This window comes from Sminthopsis crassicaudata, chromosome 4 (assembly GCF_048593235.1).
Source record: "Sminthopsis crassicaudata isolate SCR6 chromosome 4, ASM4859323v1, whole genome shotgun sequence".
Lineage (NCBI taxonomy): Eukaryota > Metazoa > Chordata > Mammalia > Dasyuromorphia > Dasyuridae > Sminthopsis > Sminthopsis crassicaudata.
In genome coordinates this window covers 79,779,275-79,798,640 of record NC_133620.1, presented here as the reverse complement: position 1 = coordinate 79,798,640, position 19,366 = coordinate 79,779,275, and positions in this window count along the sequence as shown.

Genomic DNA, 19,366 nt, shown 5'->3' with positions numbered 1-19,366 from the left:
CTCTGAAGTACTGCCACACATCTCTCAGATTGGTGAAAATGACAGGAAAAGATAATGATGCATATTGGAGGGAATTTGGTAAAAATGAGACTTTTATACACTGTTTTTGGAGTTGTGAAATGATCCAACCATTCTGAAAAGAAATTTGGCACTATGTTCAAAAAGCTATCAAGCTCTGCATACCCTTTGATTCAACAGTGTCTCTACTTGGTTTGTACCCCAAGGAGATAATAAAAAAGGAAAATGACCCATATTTGGAAAAATGTATGTGGCAGTCCTTTTTGTAGTTGCAAAAAACTGGAAATTAAGTGGATGTCTATCACTTGAAGAATGACTGAATGATTTATAATATATAGATATTATGGAATATTATTGTTCTACAAGAAATGATCAGCAGAATGATTTCAGAGAGGCTTGGAGAGACTTACATGAACTTATGCTAAGTGAAATTAACAAAACTAGGAAATCATTATACCTGGCAATAGCAAGATAATATGATGATCACTTCTGATGGACATGGATCTCTTCAACAGTGAGATGATTCAGGCCAGTTTCAATGGTCTTGTGATGAAAAGATCCATCTAAAGGCAGAGATAGGACTATGGGGGCTCACTGTGGATCACAACATAGTATTTTCATCTTTTTTGTTGTTCTTGTTTGCATTTTGTTTCCATTTTCATTTTATTTCTTTCTTGATCTGATTTTTCTTGTATAGCATGATCGTTATGGAAATATGTATAGAAGAACAGCACATGTTTAACATATATTAGATAACTTGCTGTCTAGGGGAAGTGGTTGATGAAAGGAAGGGAAATAAATTTGGCACACAAGGCTTTTCAAGGGTGAATGTTGAAAATCATCTATGCATATATTTTGACAATAAAGAGTTTTAAGAAAAATTTAAAATAACATATCCCTTTGAAAGGATATATTTGACCACAAGCCCACCATTCTAAACTCTGTTCCATCTAATAGCCCCATGGTGATCTTTTGGTGACTATTTGCCATCACCAATGTAATAGGATAAACAAATTATCTAATGGAATGATCTTTCTTCTTTCTTTGGAGCACCCAATAATACCAACAAGGCCAATTCCAATTTCTTCCATTATCCCGACAGAAACATAGGGGAGATTACACAAGACTAAAGGGCATTTTATATTTTCCTTTGCTTTATAAGATGCCATGGTCAAAGTAATCATAATCAGTTGGCCAACTTACTGATGATGAAGCTCTATATTTATATTTAAGCTGGGTTGAAAGCAATTAATTTCTTGCTGTTTCCATATTAAATTATTTTAACACCATATAATTGGATGTAACTTATAATTTGCTGACACATTCTTTGAGAAATCAGCATCACTATTATATTTGGTAAAGGCACTAGGATAGGGCTTTATGGGAGAGATAAAAATATGTTCAAAATAATTTCACTGAGTAATAACACTCATATCTGTGGGGATAATTCAAAACCTTCTTGTGGGATTTGACACTTAAACTGATTCCTGAAACTAGATCAGATTTTGAAAAGGAATCATTTTGATTTTCCCTAGTTAGATGTTATTGTGATTTAGGATGATAAAGAGATACCATAGTTAAGACTTTTATTGTCCCTTGCTAGTTTTACTAAAAGCTAAATGAGGGGCAAAATTTTCTTCAGGGGCAAAATAATCATCAACAGTACTAAAAGTAATGACAACATTGATAACAAAATATGAATTAAACAAAAACAGCTGAGACATAAGTTCTTCTCATATTCATAATAACATGAGGTAGATAGCTTAGATATATCTAATTTTATTGTGCAACTGAGGAAATAGAAGGACATAGAAATTAAATGAATTGTCCAGAGTCATTCATCTAGAAAGAAAAATGCTAGGTGTCAAATACAATTCTTTTAAATATGAATCCAGTGTTAATTTTTTTGTTTGTTTGTTTTGTTTCAGACGTAAGAAAACTGAATTCAGTTTTTTTCCTGGGGAAAATGTAGACTAATTCTCACTTTCTCCAATATTTTTGGTTAGGTTTATCATTTGGGATTGACAAATATAAAATTAGGAAGGAAAAAAATATGTAACTGAGTCAATTGTGAAGGTTTTGTTTAACAACCATGTTTAAAATATACATATATTTTTCCAACTTGTATTTTGGGCCTTAAAGCATTGTTGTGTAGAATTTGAGTTTTTTAGTTATTTTTGTTGTTGTTGTTGTTGTTGTTGTTGTTGTTGTTGTCGTTGTGTATATGTTTGAGCATTAGCCAAATAAGGGAAAGATTATTATACCTTCACCAAAATGCAATGATGAATTGGTTGGTGGCATAAATTAAGTATCCCCAAAGATATAAAGATATTTTCTTCTTCTTTTTTTTTTCCTTTGGAGGCAAAGTGTTATTGATTGGAGGCAATGACTTACTAGATTAAACATTCGTTTTGGAACACATAGGCAGATTGTAACTAAGCTTTAGATTTCAGCAATATTCACTCAATATCTTATTCTTCCAAGAACAGAAATTCATATCCTTGTAAGTAAAGAGAGCATTATTTTAGTGTTTCTGTCCAAACAGCATTAAAAATCATTTTCCTATTGTTCATTTTATATAAATAACTTGTCTTTAAAGAAGTAATTTCTAATTTTATGAATGTATGTGTTGTATAGATTTAACTCTTCACATCTATCTTCTAGATTCATCTATTTCACATATATAGAAAATCAGAATTAATTTATTCTTAACAATATGCCAGCCACTGTGTTTTTTTTGCAAATATCATTTCTCTTCATACTCACATGCAAACACCTTGAAAGGTAGGTGCTATTATTTACATTATTTAAAATTAGGGAAACTGAGGCAAATAGAGATTAAATGTTTTATGCAGGTTTGCAAGCCACATAATTATCAAGCGGTATTTGAACCTCAGGACTACCCATGTGATTGAACAAAACTGTATAGAAGCAATATTCTCAAAGAGGTAACCGTTATTGGAGTTATATTTAATTTAATTTTTTATTTATAATTTTGACAGTATATATGCATAAGTAATTTTTATAACGTTATCCCTTGTATTCATTTTTCCAAATTATCCTCTCCCTTCCTATACTCCCTCCCCTTGATGACAGGCAATCCCATACATTTTATATGTGTTACAATATAACCTAGATACAATATATGTGTGTAAATACCATTTTCTTGTTGCACATTAAGTATTAGATTCCAAAGGTATAAGTAACCTGGGTAGATAGACAGTACTGCTAACAATTTACATTCACTTCCCAGTGTTCCTTCTCTGGGTGTAGTTGTTTCTGTGCATCATTTATCAACTGGACGTGAGTTGGATCTTCTTTATGTTGAAGATATCCACTTCCATCAGAATACATCTTCATACAGCATTGAAGTGTACAGCGATCTTCTGGTTCTATTCATTTCACTCAGCATCAGTTGATATAAGTCTCTCCAAGCCTTTCTGTATTCCCCCTGCTGTTCATTTCTTACAGAACAATAATATACCATAACCTTCATATACCATAATTTACCCAACCATTCCCCAGTTGATGGACATCCATTCATCTTCCAGTTTCTAGCCACTACGAACAGAGCTGCCGCAAACATTTTGGCAGATGCAGGTCCCTTTCCCCTCCTCAGTATTTCTTTGGAATATAAGCCCAATAGCAGCAATGTTGGATCAAAGCGTATGTACAGTTTGATAAATTTTTGTGCATAGTTCCAAATTGCTCTCCAGAATGGCTGGATTCTTTCGCAACTCCATCAACAATGTATTAGTGTCCCAGTTTTCCCACATCCACTCCAACATTCATCATTATTTGTTCCTGTCATCTTAGCCAACCTGACAGGTGTATAGTGGTATCTCAGAGTTGTCTTAATTTGCATTTCTCTGATCAATAGTGATTTGGAACACTCTTTCATGTGAGTGGATATAGTTTCAATTTCATCATCTGAGAATTGTCTGTTCATATCCTTTGACAATTTATCAATTGGAGAATGGTTTGATTTCTTATAAATTATGGTCAGTTCTCTATATATTTTGGAAATGAGACCTTTGTCAGAACTTTTAACTTTAAAAATATTTTCCCAATTTGTTACTTCCCTTCTAATCTTGTTTGCATTAGTATTATTTGTACAGAAACTTTTTAGTTTGATGTAATCAAAATCTTCTATTTTGTGATCAATAATGATCTCTAGTTCTCCTCTGGTCATAAATTCCTTCCTCCTCCACAAGTCTGAGAGGTAGACTATCCTCTGTTTCTCTAATCTATTTATGATCTCATTCTTTATGCATAAATCATGGACCAATTTTTATCTTATCTTGGTATATGGTGTTAAGTGTGGATCCATATCTAATTTCTGCCATACTAATTTCCTGTTTTCCCAACAGTTTTTCCAAATAATGAATTTTTATCCCTAATGTTGGTATCTTTCGGTTTGTCAAAGACTTGATTTCTATAGATGTACCCTGTTTTTGTCCTTTCTATCTAATCTGTTCCACTGACTGACTGGTCTATTTCTTAGCCAATACCAAATAGTTTTAGTGACTGCTGCTATATAATAGAGCATTAGATCAGGTATACCTAGACCACCTTCCTCTGACTTTTTTTTCATTAGTTCCCTTGCAATTCTTGACCTTTTATTCTTTCATATGAATTTTGGTGTTATTTTTTCTAGGTCAATAAAATAGTTTCTTGGGAGTCTGATTGGTATAGCAATAAATAAATAGATTAGTTTGGGGTGTATTGTCATATTTATTATATTTGCTTGGCCTATCCAAGAGCATTGAATGTCTTTCCAATGATTTAAATCTGACTTTATTTTTGTGGCAAGTGTTTCATAATTTTGCTCATATAATTCTCGACTATTCTTTGGTAGATGGATTCCCAAATATTTTATACTCTCATCATTTGTTTGGAATGGTATTTCTCTTTGTATCTCTTGCTGTTGCATTTTGTTGGTAATATATAAAAATGCTAAGGATTTATGTGGATTTATTTTGTATCCCTGCAATTTTGCTAAAAATCTGAATTATTTCTAATAGCTTTTTAGCAGAGTCATTGGGGTTCTCTCAGTATACCATCATGCTGCAAACAGTGATAGTTTGATTTCCTCATTTCCTACTATAATTCCTTGAATCTCTTTCTCGGCTCTTATAGCCGAGGCTAGCATTTCTAGTACTATATAAAATAGTAATGGTGACAGTGGGCAAGATTGTTTCACTCCTGATCTTACTGGGAAAGGTTTCAGTTTGTTTCTATTGCATATTGTGCTTACTGATGGTGGTAAATGTATGCTCCTGATTTTCTAAGGAATAGTCCATTTATTCCTATACTCTTAAGCATTTTTAGTAGGAATGGATGTTAGATTTTATCAAATGCTTTTTTCTGCATCTATTGAGATGATCATATGATTTTTATTAATTTGATTATTAGTATGGTCAATTATACTAATAGTTTTCCTAATATTAAGCCAGCCCTGCATTCCTGGTATAAATCCTACTTGATCATAGTGTATTATACTGGAGATGATTTTCTGAAGTCTTTTTGCTAATATCTTATTTAAGATTTTAGCATCAATATTCATTAAGGGGATTGGTCAATAATTTTCTTTCTCAGTTTTCGATCTACCTGGTTTAGTTATAAGTACCATGTCTGTGTCATAAAAGGAATTTGGTAGGACTCCTCCATCCCCTATTTTTTCAAATACTTTTTATAACATTGGGGCTAATTGTTCTTTAGATGTTTGGTAGAATTCACATGTAAATCCAACTGTTGCTGAGAATTTTTTTTCCTGGGGAGTTGATTAATAGCTTGCTCTATTTCTTTTTCTGAAATGGGACTATTTAAGCAATTTATCTCCTCCTCTGTTAATTTAGGAAGCCTATATTTTTTGGAGGAAGTCATCTATTTCACTTAAGTTATCAAATTTATTGGCATAAAGTTGGGCAAAGTAACTCATTATTTCTTTAATTTCCTCTTCATTGGTCGAAAGATCCCCCTTTTCATTTGTAAGATTAACAATTTGATTTTCCTCTTTCCTTTTTCTGATTATCTTCAGCTGCTAAGTCATGCTTCCAGTCCTTGTGGTTTCTATCAGTCCATCATTATTTTTAGGCTGATTTAACTAATTGGTAATGAGGGAAGAAGGGAGCTCACAAAATCGCATGTATCTTCTCCACCATCTTGGCTCTGCCCCTGGAGTTATAATTAATTTTAGAAGACATGTTTTCAAATGATATTTTGCAAAGATTCTTATTGTCATGTTCCTCTGTTTCTTGGTGGCTGGCTCCAGAATTTTAGGTAGACTGATAATAATAATCTCTCAATCATGTCTTATTTGACTAAAGTTGTAAAACATAGGTACAGAACAATGACAAAACTGTTTTGTGAAGATATTTATATGTCAAAATTTGACATGTATTTAAAAAATTAATCCTGCCCTTGGAGATTTTTGCTCATAATTATTTAATTGATTGAATTTGATATTTGGACTATGATCTCTATAGAGCCAAAACAGAATAAATCTGTGGGAGAGAATGAAATTGTAAGTAAAATAGTCTATGGATTTAAATTTGAAATAATAATTATGATGATAATAGTATTTTAACAATGTTTAAAGTTTTGAAAGACATTTTGTTAAATATTACCTCATGTTATCTTCAAATTACGCTGTTATTATTCTAACTTTACAACAAGGAGTGCTTCTTGCCATAGTTCCAAATTACAGTTCAGACTGATTGCATTAGTTCACAATTTCACCAATAGTGCATTAATGTCTGAAGTTTTTCACATCCCCTTCAGTATTTGTGATTTTATTTCCTATCATATTAGTCAATCTGATGATGAAGTGGTACTTCAGAATTGCTTTATTTTGTATTTTTTAAGATAATAGTGATTTTTCATGTGCATATGGATGGCTTTGATTTCTTAGTAAAACTGCATGCTTATATATATTTGTCCTTTTATCAAATAAATAATGATTCTCAAATTTTAAATAAATTTGATTCAATCCTTTATATATTTGAGAAATGAGGCTTTAGTCTGAGAAACTTGCTATAAACATTTCCCCCCCCTGCTTTTCTGCTTTCCTTATAATCTTGGTTGCATTGATTTTGTTTCTGCAAAACCTTTGTATTATTATTATAGATTTTTATTTACAAGATATATGCGTGGGTAATTTTTCAGCACTGAACCCTGCAAAACCTTCTGTTCCAACTTTTCCCCTCCTTTCCCCCACCCCCTCTCCTAGATGGCAGGTAAACCAATACATGTTAAATATTGAAGTATATGTTAAATACAATATATGTACATACACACACACATATACACACAGACACACACACACAGACACACACACACACACACACACACACACACATATATATATATATATATATATATATATATATACATATGTATCCATAAAGTTATTTTGCTGCAGAAAGAATAATAGAATTATAGGACTTTGAAATAAGGTAAAATTAACCTGAGAAAGAAATCAAAAAATGCAACTGGACAAAAACAGAGGGATTGAAAATGCTATGTAGTGGTTCACACTCATTTCCTAGAGTTCTTTTGCTGTATGTAGGTTCTATTCATTATTGAACAAATGGAACTCTTATACTTTCAAATGTTTTTAATAGAATTGGATGCTGGATTTTATCAAGTTCTTTTTCTGCATCTGTTGAGATGATCATAGGATTTTTGTCAATTTGCTTATTGATATAGTCAATTATGATAATAGTTTTCCTAATATTGAAACAGCCCTACATTCCTGATATAAATTCTACTTGGTCATAGTGTATTATCCTGGGGATGTCTTTCGGTAATCTTTTTGCTAATATTTTCTTTAAGATTTTAGCATCAATATCCATTAGGTAGATTGGTCTATATTTTTTTTTCACTGTTTTCAATCTCCTTGGTTTAGGTATCAGTAAGCACCATGTCTGTGTCACAAAAGGAATTTGGTAGGAGTCCTTCATTTCCTATTTTTAAAAGTAATAACATTGGAATTATTTGTTCTTTAAATGGTTGGTAGAATTCACATGTAAATCCATCTGGGTTCTGGGGATTTTTTCTTAGGGAGTTCTTTAATAGCTTCTTCTATTTTTATTTTTTTTTCTAAAATGGGACTATTTAAGCAATTTACTTCCTCCTCTGTTAATCTGGGCAGCCTATGTTTTTGAAGGTTGTCATCCATTGCACTTAGGTTATCAAATTCATTGTCATAAAGTTCGGCAAAGTAATTCCTTATTATGTCTCTAGTTTCTGCTTCTTTGGTAGAAAGTTCTCCCTTTTCATTTTTAAAACTAACAATTTGATTTTCCTCTTTCCTTTTTCCAATCAGATTTACCAAAGCTTTTTCTATTTTAATTTTTTTTTTATAAAACCAACTCTTAGTTTTATTTATTAATTCAATAGATTTTTTACTTTCAATTTTATCAATTTCTCTTTTTAATTTTAGATTTCAAGTTTAGTATTTGATTGGCAATTTTAAATTTGCTCTTTTTCTAGCTTTTTAAGTTGTAAGCCCAATTCATTGATCTTCTCTTTCTCTATTTTATTCAAGTAAATCTCTAAATACATAAAATTTCCCCTTGTTACTGCTTTGGCTAAATCCCACAAATTTTTGTATGTTTTCTCATTGTTGTCATTCTCTCGGGTAAAAGTATTAATTATGTCTATGATTTGCCCTTTCACCCATTCTTTCTTTAGGATGAGATTATTCAGTTTCCAATTACTTTTTGTTCTATTTACTCCTAGCTTTTTGTTGAATGTAATTTTTACTGCATTGTTATCTGAAAAGAATGAATTTATTATTTCTGCCTTTCTTCATTTAATCTTGAGGTCTTTATGTCCTAATATATGGTAAATTATTGTATGTATATATATATGAACTGCTGAGAAGAAAGTGTATTCCTTTCTGTCTCCATTCAGTTTTCTCCAAAGATCTATCACACCTAAATTTTCTAATATCCTATTTACCTCTTTAACTTCTTTTTTACTTGTTTTGTGGTTTGATTTATCTAATTGTGAGAGTGCAAGGTTGAGATTTCCTACTACTTCTTCTTGCAACTCTCATAATTTCTCCTTTAGGAAGTTAGATGCTATACCACTTGGTGCACATATGTTTAGAATTGATATTGCTTCATTGGCTATGCTATCCTTTAGCAAGATATAGTTTCCTTCCTTATCTCTTTTAATTAGATCAATTTTTGATTTTGCTTGATCTGAGATAAGGATGGCTACCCCTGCTTTTCTGACCACCTGAAGCATAATAGATTTTGCTCCAGCCTTTTACCTTTACTCTGTATTTATCACCCAGGTATTAAATTGATATCTAGTATGAGGAAGAAATGTTATGATGTCCTTGAAAGCAATAAAGAAGATCACAAATCCAAATGTTTTGATAAAGGTTTCATTTCTGACATTCAAATTTAAAGGAATGCAAGCTATTATAAAATTTGATAAGTGGTCAAAATATATCAAGAGTTTTCAGATGAAGAAATTAAAACCATTTCTAATCATATGAAAAAATGCTCTAAATCATTACTGATCAGATAAATGCAAATTAAGCAACTCTGAAGTACCATCACAACCTCTTAGATTGTCAAACTAGACAGGAAAAGATAATGATAAATGTTGATACAGCAATGTCTCCACTGGGGCTGCATCCCAAAGAGATCATAAAAAAGGAAAAAAAAAAGATCCATACATGCAAAAATGTGTGTGGTAGCCATTTTGTGGTGGCATGGAAGTGGAAATTGAGTGAACGTCCATTCATTGGATAATGACTGAATAAGTTATGGTATATGAATTTTATGGAATATTATTGTTCTATAAGAAACAATCAGCAAAATGATTTCAGAGAAGCCTGGAGAGATTTCTATAAACTAATGCTAAATGAAGTGAATAGAACCAGAAGGACATAGTGCACAACAATAGCTAGATTATAGGATGTTAAATTCTGATGAACATGGCTCTTTTCAATAATGAGGTGATTTAGGCCAGTTCAAATGGACTTATGATGTAGAAAGTTGTCTCCACTCAGATAGAGGACTATAGGGGCTGAGTGTGGATCACAAAATCATATTTTCACTTTTTTGTTGTTTGCATGCTTTTTGTTTTCTTTCTAATTTTTTTTTTTCTTTTGGATCTAATTTTTCTTGTGCATCATGATAAATTGGAAATATGTATAGAAGAATTGCACATTTAAAATATATTGGATTACTTGCTGTCTAAGGGAGGTTTAGGGAAAAAGGAGAAAAAAATTTTGAACAAAGGTTTTGCAAGGGTGAATGTTGAAAAGTATAAATGCATATATTTAAAAAAAGATGTAAAAGCATTTATAAGAAGGGTGAGTTTTTGGAATGGGATGATGATTTCTATTTTGATAAAGCTGAGTTTGAAATATTTATATACATATGATTTTATTTGAAGTGTCCAATAGTAGGTTCAAAACTCAGGTGGGACATTGTGTGTACATATAAAGATTTTGAAAACTTTTCAGAGAAATAAAAAAAAAATAATCCCATGGAATCAATTGAGATGACTGAAAAAGTAGAGATCTAATTTGTTCCATACTCATTTCTAATTTTTGCACAACATTTTTTTGTTAAATACTGAATCACTGTTTCTAAGATAGCAATTTCTTTTCATTTTTTTTTAATTAAATAATGATGAAGTGAAATAATTGTTTCTTTTTGTTGAGTTCTGTAAAACTTATTGATTTATTTTTATATTTTTTTATTTTTTTATTATATATATATATATATATATATATATATATATATATATATATATATATATATTTATAATATTATCCCTTGTATTCATTTTTCCAAATTATCCCCCCCTCCCTCTATTCCCTCCCCCAGATGACAGGCAATCCCATACATTTTACATGTGTTACAATATAGTCTAGGTACAATACATGTGTGTGAATATCATTTTCTTGTTGCACAATAAACATTAGAATCCGAAGGTACATGCAACCTGGGCAGACAGATATTAGTGCTAACAATTTACATTCACTTCCCAGTGTTTCTTCTCTGGGTGTAGCTACCTCTGTCCATCATTGATCAACTGGAAGTGAGTTGGATCTTCTTTATGTTGAAGATTTCCACCTCCATCAGAATACATCCTCATACAGTATTGTTGTTGAAGTGTACAGTGATCTTCTGGTTCTGCTCATTTCACTCAGCATCAGTTGATTTATGTCTCTCCAAGCCTCTCTGTATTCCTCCTGCTGGTCATTTCTTACAGAGCAATAATATTCCATAACCTTCATATACCACAATTTACCCAACCATTCTCCAACTGATGGACATCCATTCATCTTCCAGTTTCTAGCTACAACAAAAAGAGCTGCCACAAACATTTTGGCACATATATGTCTCTTTCCGCTCTTTAGTATTTCTTTGGGATATAATCCCAGTAGTAGCGCTGCTGGGTCAAAGGGTATGCACAGTTTGATAACTTTTTGGGCATAATTCCAGATTGCTCTCCAGAATGGCTGGATTCTTTCGCAACTCCACCAGCAATGTATTAGTGTCCCAGTTTCTCCACATCCCCTCCAACATTTGTCATTATTTGTTCCTGTCATCTTAGCCAATCTGACAGGTGTGTAGTGGTATCTCAGAGTGGTCTTAATTTGCATTTCTCTGATCAGTAGTGATTTGGAACACTCTTTCATGTGAGTGGATATAGTTTCAATTTCTTCCTCTGAGAATTGTCTGTTCATATCCTTTGACCATTTATCAATTGGAGAATGGTTCGGTTTCTTATAAATTAGGGTCAGTTCTCTATATATTTTGGAAATGAGACCTTTGTCAGAACCTTTGTTTTTAAAAATATTTTCCCAATTTGTTACTTCCCTTCTAATCTTGTTTGCATTAGTATTATTTGTACAGAAACTTTTTAGTTTGATGTAATCAAAATCTTCTATTTTGTGATCAATAATGATCTCTAGTTCTCCTCTGGTCATAAATTCCTTCCTCCTCCACAAGTCTGAGAGGTAGATTATCCTCTGTTCCTCTAATCTATTTATTATCTCCCTCTTTATGCCTAAATCATGGACCCATTTTGAGCTTATCTTGCTATATGGTGTTAAGTGTGGATCCATATCTAATTTCTGCCATACTAATTTCCAGTTTTCCCAACAGTTTTTTTCCGAATAATGAATTTTTATCCCTAATGTTGGTATCTTTGGGTTTGTCAAAGATTAGGTTGCTATATATGTATCCTTTTTTGTCCTTTCTATCTAATCTGTTCCACTGACTGACTGGTCTATTTCTTAGCCAATACCAAATGGTTTTGGTGACTGCTGCTATATAATATAGCTTTAGATCAGGTACACTTAGACCACCTTCCTCTGAGTTTTTTTTCATTAGTTCCCTTGCAATTCTCAATCTTTTATTCTTCCATATGGATTTTGTTGTTATTTTTTCTAGGTCATTGAAATAGTTTCTTGGGAGTCTGATTGGTATAGCACTAAATAAATAGATTAGTTTGGGGAGTATTGTCATCTTTATTATATTCGCTCGGCCTATCCAAGAGCACTGAATGTCTTTCCAATTATTTAAATCTGATTTTATTTGTGTAGCAAGTGTTTTGTAGTTTTTCTCATATAATTCCTGACTTTTCTTTGGTAGATGGATTCCCAAATACTTTATACTCTCAACATTTGTTTGGAATGGAATTTCTCTTTGTATCTCTTGCTGTTGCATTTTGTTAGTGATATATAAAAATGCTGAGGATTTATGTGGATTTATTTTGTATCTTGCCACTTTGCTGAAATTTTGAATTATTTCTAGTAGCTTTTTAGCAGAGTCTTTGTGGTTCTCTAAGTATACCATCATGTCATCTGAAAAAAGTGACAGTTTAATTTCCTCATTTCCTACTCTAATTCCTTGGATCTCTTTCTTGGCTCTTATTGCCGAGGCTAGCGTTTCTAGTACTATATTGAATAGTAATGGTGATAGTGGGCAAACTTGTTTCACTCCTGATCTTACTAGGAAAGGTTGCAGTTCATTTCTATTGCATATTATGCTTACTGAAGGTCTTAAATATATGCTCCTGATTATTCTAAGGAATAGTCCATTTATTCCTATACTCTCAAGAGTTTTTAGTAGGAATGGATATTGGATTTTGTCAAATGCTTTTTCTGCATCTATTGAGATGATCATATGGTTCTTATTAATTTGATTATTAATATGGTCAATTATATTAATAGTTTTCCTAATATTAAACCAGCCCTGCATTCCTGGAATAAATCCTACTTGATCATAGTGTATTATCCTGCAGATGATTTTCTGAAGTCTTTTTGCTAATATCCTATTTAAGATTTTAGCATCAATATTCAATAAGGAGATTTGTCTATAATTTTCTTTCTCAGTTTTCAATCTACCTGATTTAGGTATCAGTACCATGTCTGTGTCATAAAAGGAGTTTGGTAGGACTCCTTCAGTCCCTATTTTTTCAAATAATTTATATAACATTGGGACTAATTGTTCTTTAAATGTTTGGTAGAATTCACATGTGAATCCATCTGGCCCTGGGGATTTTTTCCTGGGGAGTTGATTAATAGCTTGTTCTATTTCTTTTTCTGAAATGGGACTATTTAAGCAATTTATCTCCTCCTCTGTTCATCAAGGGAGCCTATATTTTTGGAGGAAGTCATCCATTTCACTTAAATTATCAAATTTATTGGCATAAAGTTGGGCAAAGTAACTCCTTATTATTTCTCTAATTTCCTCTTCATTGGTGGAAAGATCCCCCTTTTCATTTGTAAGACTATCAATTTGATTTTCCTCTTTCTTTTTTTTGATCAAATTTACCAAAGGTTTATCTATTTTATTGGCTTTTTCATAAAACCAACTCTTGGTTTTATTTATTAATTCAATAGTTTTTTTACTTTCAATATTATTTATTTCTCCTTTTAATTTTTGTATTTCAAGTTTAATTTTTGGTTGGGGGTTTTTAATTTGGTCTTTTTCTAGCCTTTTAAGTTGTAAGCCCAATTCGTTAATCTTCTCTTTCTCTATTTTCTTCAGATAAGCCTCTAAAGATATAAAATTTCCCCTTATTACTGCTTTAGCTGCATCCCGAATATTTTGATATGATGTCTCATCATTGTCATTATCTTGGGTGAAATTGTTAATTGTTTCTATAATTTGCTCTTTCACCCAGTCATTCTTTAAGATGAGATTATTCAGTTTCCAATTACTTTTTGGTCTATTTACCCCTAACTTTTTACTGAATGTAGCTTTTATTGCATTGTGATCTGAGAAGAAGGCATTTATTATTTCTGCCTTCCTACATTTAATTTTGAGATCTTTATGTCCTAATATATGGTCTATTTTTGTATAGGATCCATGAACTGCTGAGAAGAAAGTATATTCCTTTCTATTGCCATTCAGTTTTCTCCAAAGGTCTATCATACCTAGTTTTTCTAATGTTCTATTTACTTTTTTAATTTCTTTCTTGTTTGTTTTGTGGTTTGATTTGTCTAAATCTGAGAGTGCATGGTTGAGATCTCCCACTATTATAGTTTTACTGTCTATTTCTTCTTGCAGTTCTCTTAACTTTTCCTTTAGAAAGTTAGATGCTATACCACTTGGTGCATATATGTTTAGTATTGATGTGGCTTCATTATTTATGCTACCTTTCAGCAGGATATAGTTGCCTTCCTTATCTTTTTTAAAGAGATCTACTTCTGCTTTTGCTTGATCTGAGATAAGGATAGCTACCCCTGCTTTTTTGGCTTTACCTAAAGCGTAATAGGCTCTGTTCCAACCTTTTGCCTTTACTCTGTATGTATCTCCCTGCTTTAAGTGTGTTTCCTGCAGACAACATATTGTAGGGTTCTGCTTTTTGATCCAATCTGCTATCCGTCTCCGTTTGATGGGATCGTTCATCCCATTTACATTTACAGTTAAAATTACTAATTCTGTGTTTCCTGCCATCGTATTATTCCCCAGATTATACTTTTTCCCTTGACCCCCCTGATCCCCCTCCCCTATATTTAATTTACAGACCCCCCTTGTGACGCGCAACCCTCCCTCTTTTTTTTTTTTTTTTTTTTTTTTTTTTTAGGATCCCTAACCCTCCCTCCAAGTCCCTTCACTTATTCTCCTTTTCCTGTTCCCTTTTCCTCTCCCCCCTTTTAATGAGGTGAGGGAAATTCTCTAAAAAACAAATATGTTAATTATTTACTCTTTGAGCCTCTCCTGATGAGAGTAAGATTCACACATTGATTCTCCCCCTCACTAAGTTCCCTCAGATATGGTGTATTTTCTATGCCTCTTCCTGGAATGTAGTTTCCCTCTTTTTATCATTCTTTCCCCTTTTTCTGAACCGACCTCCTTCCCTTTACTACACCCCCCTTTTTTTCTTTTATATCAGTAAAATCAAATTATCCTTGAGTACTTTTTATATACCCACAACAGAGTTACAGTTCTCAAGGTTTCTGTGTACCTTTTTCTGTTTCTCTTCAGTCTTGTGGATGTAGATCAAATTTTTTGTTTAAGTCTGGTTTTTTTCTTAGAAACATATAGAATTCCTCTGTTTCATTGAATGACCATCTTCTTCCATGGAAAAAGATGCTAAACTTAGCTGGGTAGTTCATTCTTGGTTGCAGTCCTTGATCTTTTGCCTTACGGAATATCAGGTTCAGGCCCTTCTATCTTTTAATGTGGAGGCAGCCAGATCTTGGGTGACCCTTATTGTGGCACCTTGGTATTTAAATTGTTTTTTTTCTAGCTGCTTGCAGGATTTTCTCCTTTGTATGGTAATTCTGCAGCTTAGCCACAATATTCCGTGGTGTTCTTTTTTTAGGGTCTATTTCAGAAGGAGTTCGATGAATTCTTTCCACATCTACTTTCCCTTCTGTTTCTATTATCTCTGGACAGTTCTCTTTGATAATTTCCTGTAAAATAGAATCTAGGCTCTTTTTTTGGTCATAGTTTTCTGCAAGTCCAATGATCTGCAGATTATCTCTCCTAGATCTATTTTCCAGGTCTATAGATTTTCCCAGTAAGTATTTGACGTTGTTTTCCAGCTTCTCATTTTTTTTTGTTTTGTATGACTGATTCTTGGGTTCTCTGTGAATCATTCATTTCTATTTGTTCCATCCTGACTTTTAAGGAGTTATTTTCTTCTTTCACAGCTTTTAGTTCTTTTTGTAAATGCCCAATTTCGTTTTTAAATGAATTATTTTGCTCTATTGAATTTTTTTCCATTTCCCTAATTTTTTTTTGAGAATTATTTTCTTTTTCCAATTCAGAAATTCTATTTTCTTGAGACTTTTTTATCTTTTCCAATTCAGAAATCCTACTTTCCTGTGTTTTTTTAACCTTTTCTAATTCATAAATTTTGTTTCCCTGCATCTCCTGTGAATTCTTTATTTTTTCCAACTCCAATTTCAGGACGTTGTTATTCTCTATCATAGCTTCCCTTTCCTTTCCCCATTTTTCTTCAATCTCCCTTAATTTCTCTGTATAGAAGGAATCTATAGTTTTTCTGGCTTTTTTGCTGATACTTAAAAAAATCTTTTGGGGTCTGTCCCTGGGGTAGGAAATTATTTATTTACTTCTTTACCAGCTTCCTCCCAGACCGGATGGATGCAGCGGCTCCTGTGCCTGAGCTAAGAGAGAGCTCTGGGAGAGAGTTCCCCACCCCCTCCCTGGAAGTGCCTCAGAGGTGACTAGCACTGCTGTGCCCCAAGGGCGCTGTGTTTTAGAGGCTTCCCCGAGAATTGAGACTGAACAGTAAAGCAGCACAAAGCCTAGTCTATGTGTCCGGGTGGGGAGTGGATGTCTGCAGCAGGTGACGTGAAAAGCCCCTCTGCTCAAACTGGAAGTGTCTGCCAGAAACCGTGGTCCCTAGTTCAAAGGTTCTGCTTCTCTGGGACTTCCTGGAGCTGAGTTCCACTCCCTCCAGCTAAGCTAGGCAGTTTGTGTTGCCTTGGGCCGTATCCACCCACTTTTCAATCTCTTAACTATTCTCAGGTGGTAGCTGAGGCCACGCCCCCTGGTGCCGAGATCTGCTGAGTCACCTCCAGGATCCGGGGAAAATCTAATCTGAGTTTTAAAATATTTTGGCTTTCTCTTCTGAACTGCTAAAAATTAGCAGAGAAGAGCTAATGGCCTGTGCCAGATTCCTTTACCTCAGTGGCTTCTCTGATCCCAGAGCCCTTCCTAGCGCAATGGGCGCAGTGTGCCACTACCCCACAGTCTGTGCTGGTCTCTCTTCTTCCTCCCCTGGGAACTGACCTTCTCTGTTGAAACTCCAGATTCTCTTCAGCTGGTAAGTCGTGCTTCCAGTCCTTGTGGTATCTGTCAGTCCTGGGCTTATTTTGAGACTTAATTTATCTAATTGGTTGCGAGGGAGTGAGGACGTTCACTGAGTCATGTGTTTCTTCTCCGCCATCTTGGCTCCGCCCTCGATTTATTTTTCAATTACCACAGTTTGTTTTTAATAACTGCTGATTTTAAGTATAACAGGGTACATGTATACATACATATATATGCCTAAACACATATACATTATTTTTATAATATAGATAGGTTCCCTTTATTCCTATTTCCTTTAATTCTCTTGTAATTATTGAACTTTGGATCCAACATGAATTTTGTTTTTATTTTTTCTTGTTCTATAAAGATATTGCTTGGTATTTTGGTGGAATGCCATGGAATAAAGACCTAATTTTAGAGGTATTATTATTTTATTTTATTACTTTATCCTGCTGATTATTATTAATTTTGTACAACATAAGATTTTCCTTTCTTTTTTTTTTTTTGCTTAGGACCAATCCCTCCCTCCCTTACTCTCCTATACTTCTAATTACTCTTTCTTCCATTCCCTGTTTCCCTCCTATGCTATTTCCATTTTAAAAGAGATGCATTTCTGTGTCTAATTGTGTATATGCATGTGTGGTTTGATAATGTATTTTGAACAGATTAGATGAAACTTTTGGTTCAGGTGTCCCTTCCCTATCCCTTCCTCATTCATTGGATAGGGTTTTATTCAATGCCCAAATTAAATAAAAAAAAAATATTTCCTAATTTTTCTTTCCTTACTTTCACCAATTCATCCTCATTCCTCAATGCACCCCTGTCCCTTTTTATTCTTGTTTATGATCATTGAGACAAAATAGGACTACTCCCAAGTGATCTGTGAAATTAGTTTTTGTCTCTGACCACTAATGATGATAAGGTTTTTTTTATTATTATTTGTTTTTATTACTTTTTATAATTATAACTTTTTTGGACAGTACATATGCATAGGTAATTTTTTTTACAACATTATCTCTTGTACTCCCTTCTGTTCTAATTTTTTCCCATCCTTCCCTCCACCCTCTCCCCTAGATGCAGGCATTCCCATACTAAATATCTTATAGTATATCCTAGTATACAATAAGTATAGTATATCCTAGGTACAATATATATGTGCAGAACTGAATTTTGTTGTTGTTGTTGTTGCAAAGGAAGGATTGTATTCGGAAGCTAAAAATAATCTGGAAAGAAAAACAAAACAAAACAAAACAGTGCTCAAAATTTTATACTCATTTCCCAGTGTTCCTTTTAAGGATGTAGCTGATTCTGTTCATCACTGATCAATTGGAATTAGATTGGCTTTCTCTATGTTGAAGAAATCCACTTCCATCAGAATACATTCTCATACAGTATTCGCAAGGTAAAAATAATCTGGGAAGAGAAACAAAACAAAACAAACAAAACAAAACAAACAAAAAAAAAAAAAAAAAAAAAAAAAACAATGTTCACAGTTTACACTCATTTCCCAGTGTTCCTTCTCTGCATGTAGGTGATTCTGTTCATCATTGATCATTTGGAATTGGATTTTCTCTTCTCTATGTTGAAGATATCCACTTCCATCAGAATACATCCTCATACAGTATCATTGTTGAAGTGTATAATGATTTCCTAGTTCTGCTCATTTCACTCAGCATCAGTTGATGTAATTACCTCCAAGCCTCTCTGTATTCCTCCTGTTGGTCATTTCTTACAGAACAATAATATTCCATAACAATCATATACCATAATTTACCCAACCATTCTCCAATTGATGGACATCCATTCATTTTCAAGTTTCTAGCCACTATGAAAAGAGCTGCCACAACCATTTTGGCACATAGAGGTCCCTTTCCCTTCTTTAGTATTTCCTTGGGATATAAGCACAGGAGTAGGACTGCTGGGTCGAATGGTATGCACATTTTGATAACTTTTTGGCATAATTCCAGATTGCTCTCCAGAATGGTTGGATTCTTTCACAACTCCACCAACAATGCATCAGTGTCCCAGTTTTCCCACATCCCCTCCAACATTCATCATTATTTGTTCCTGTG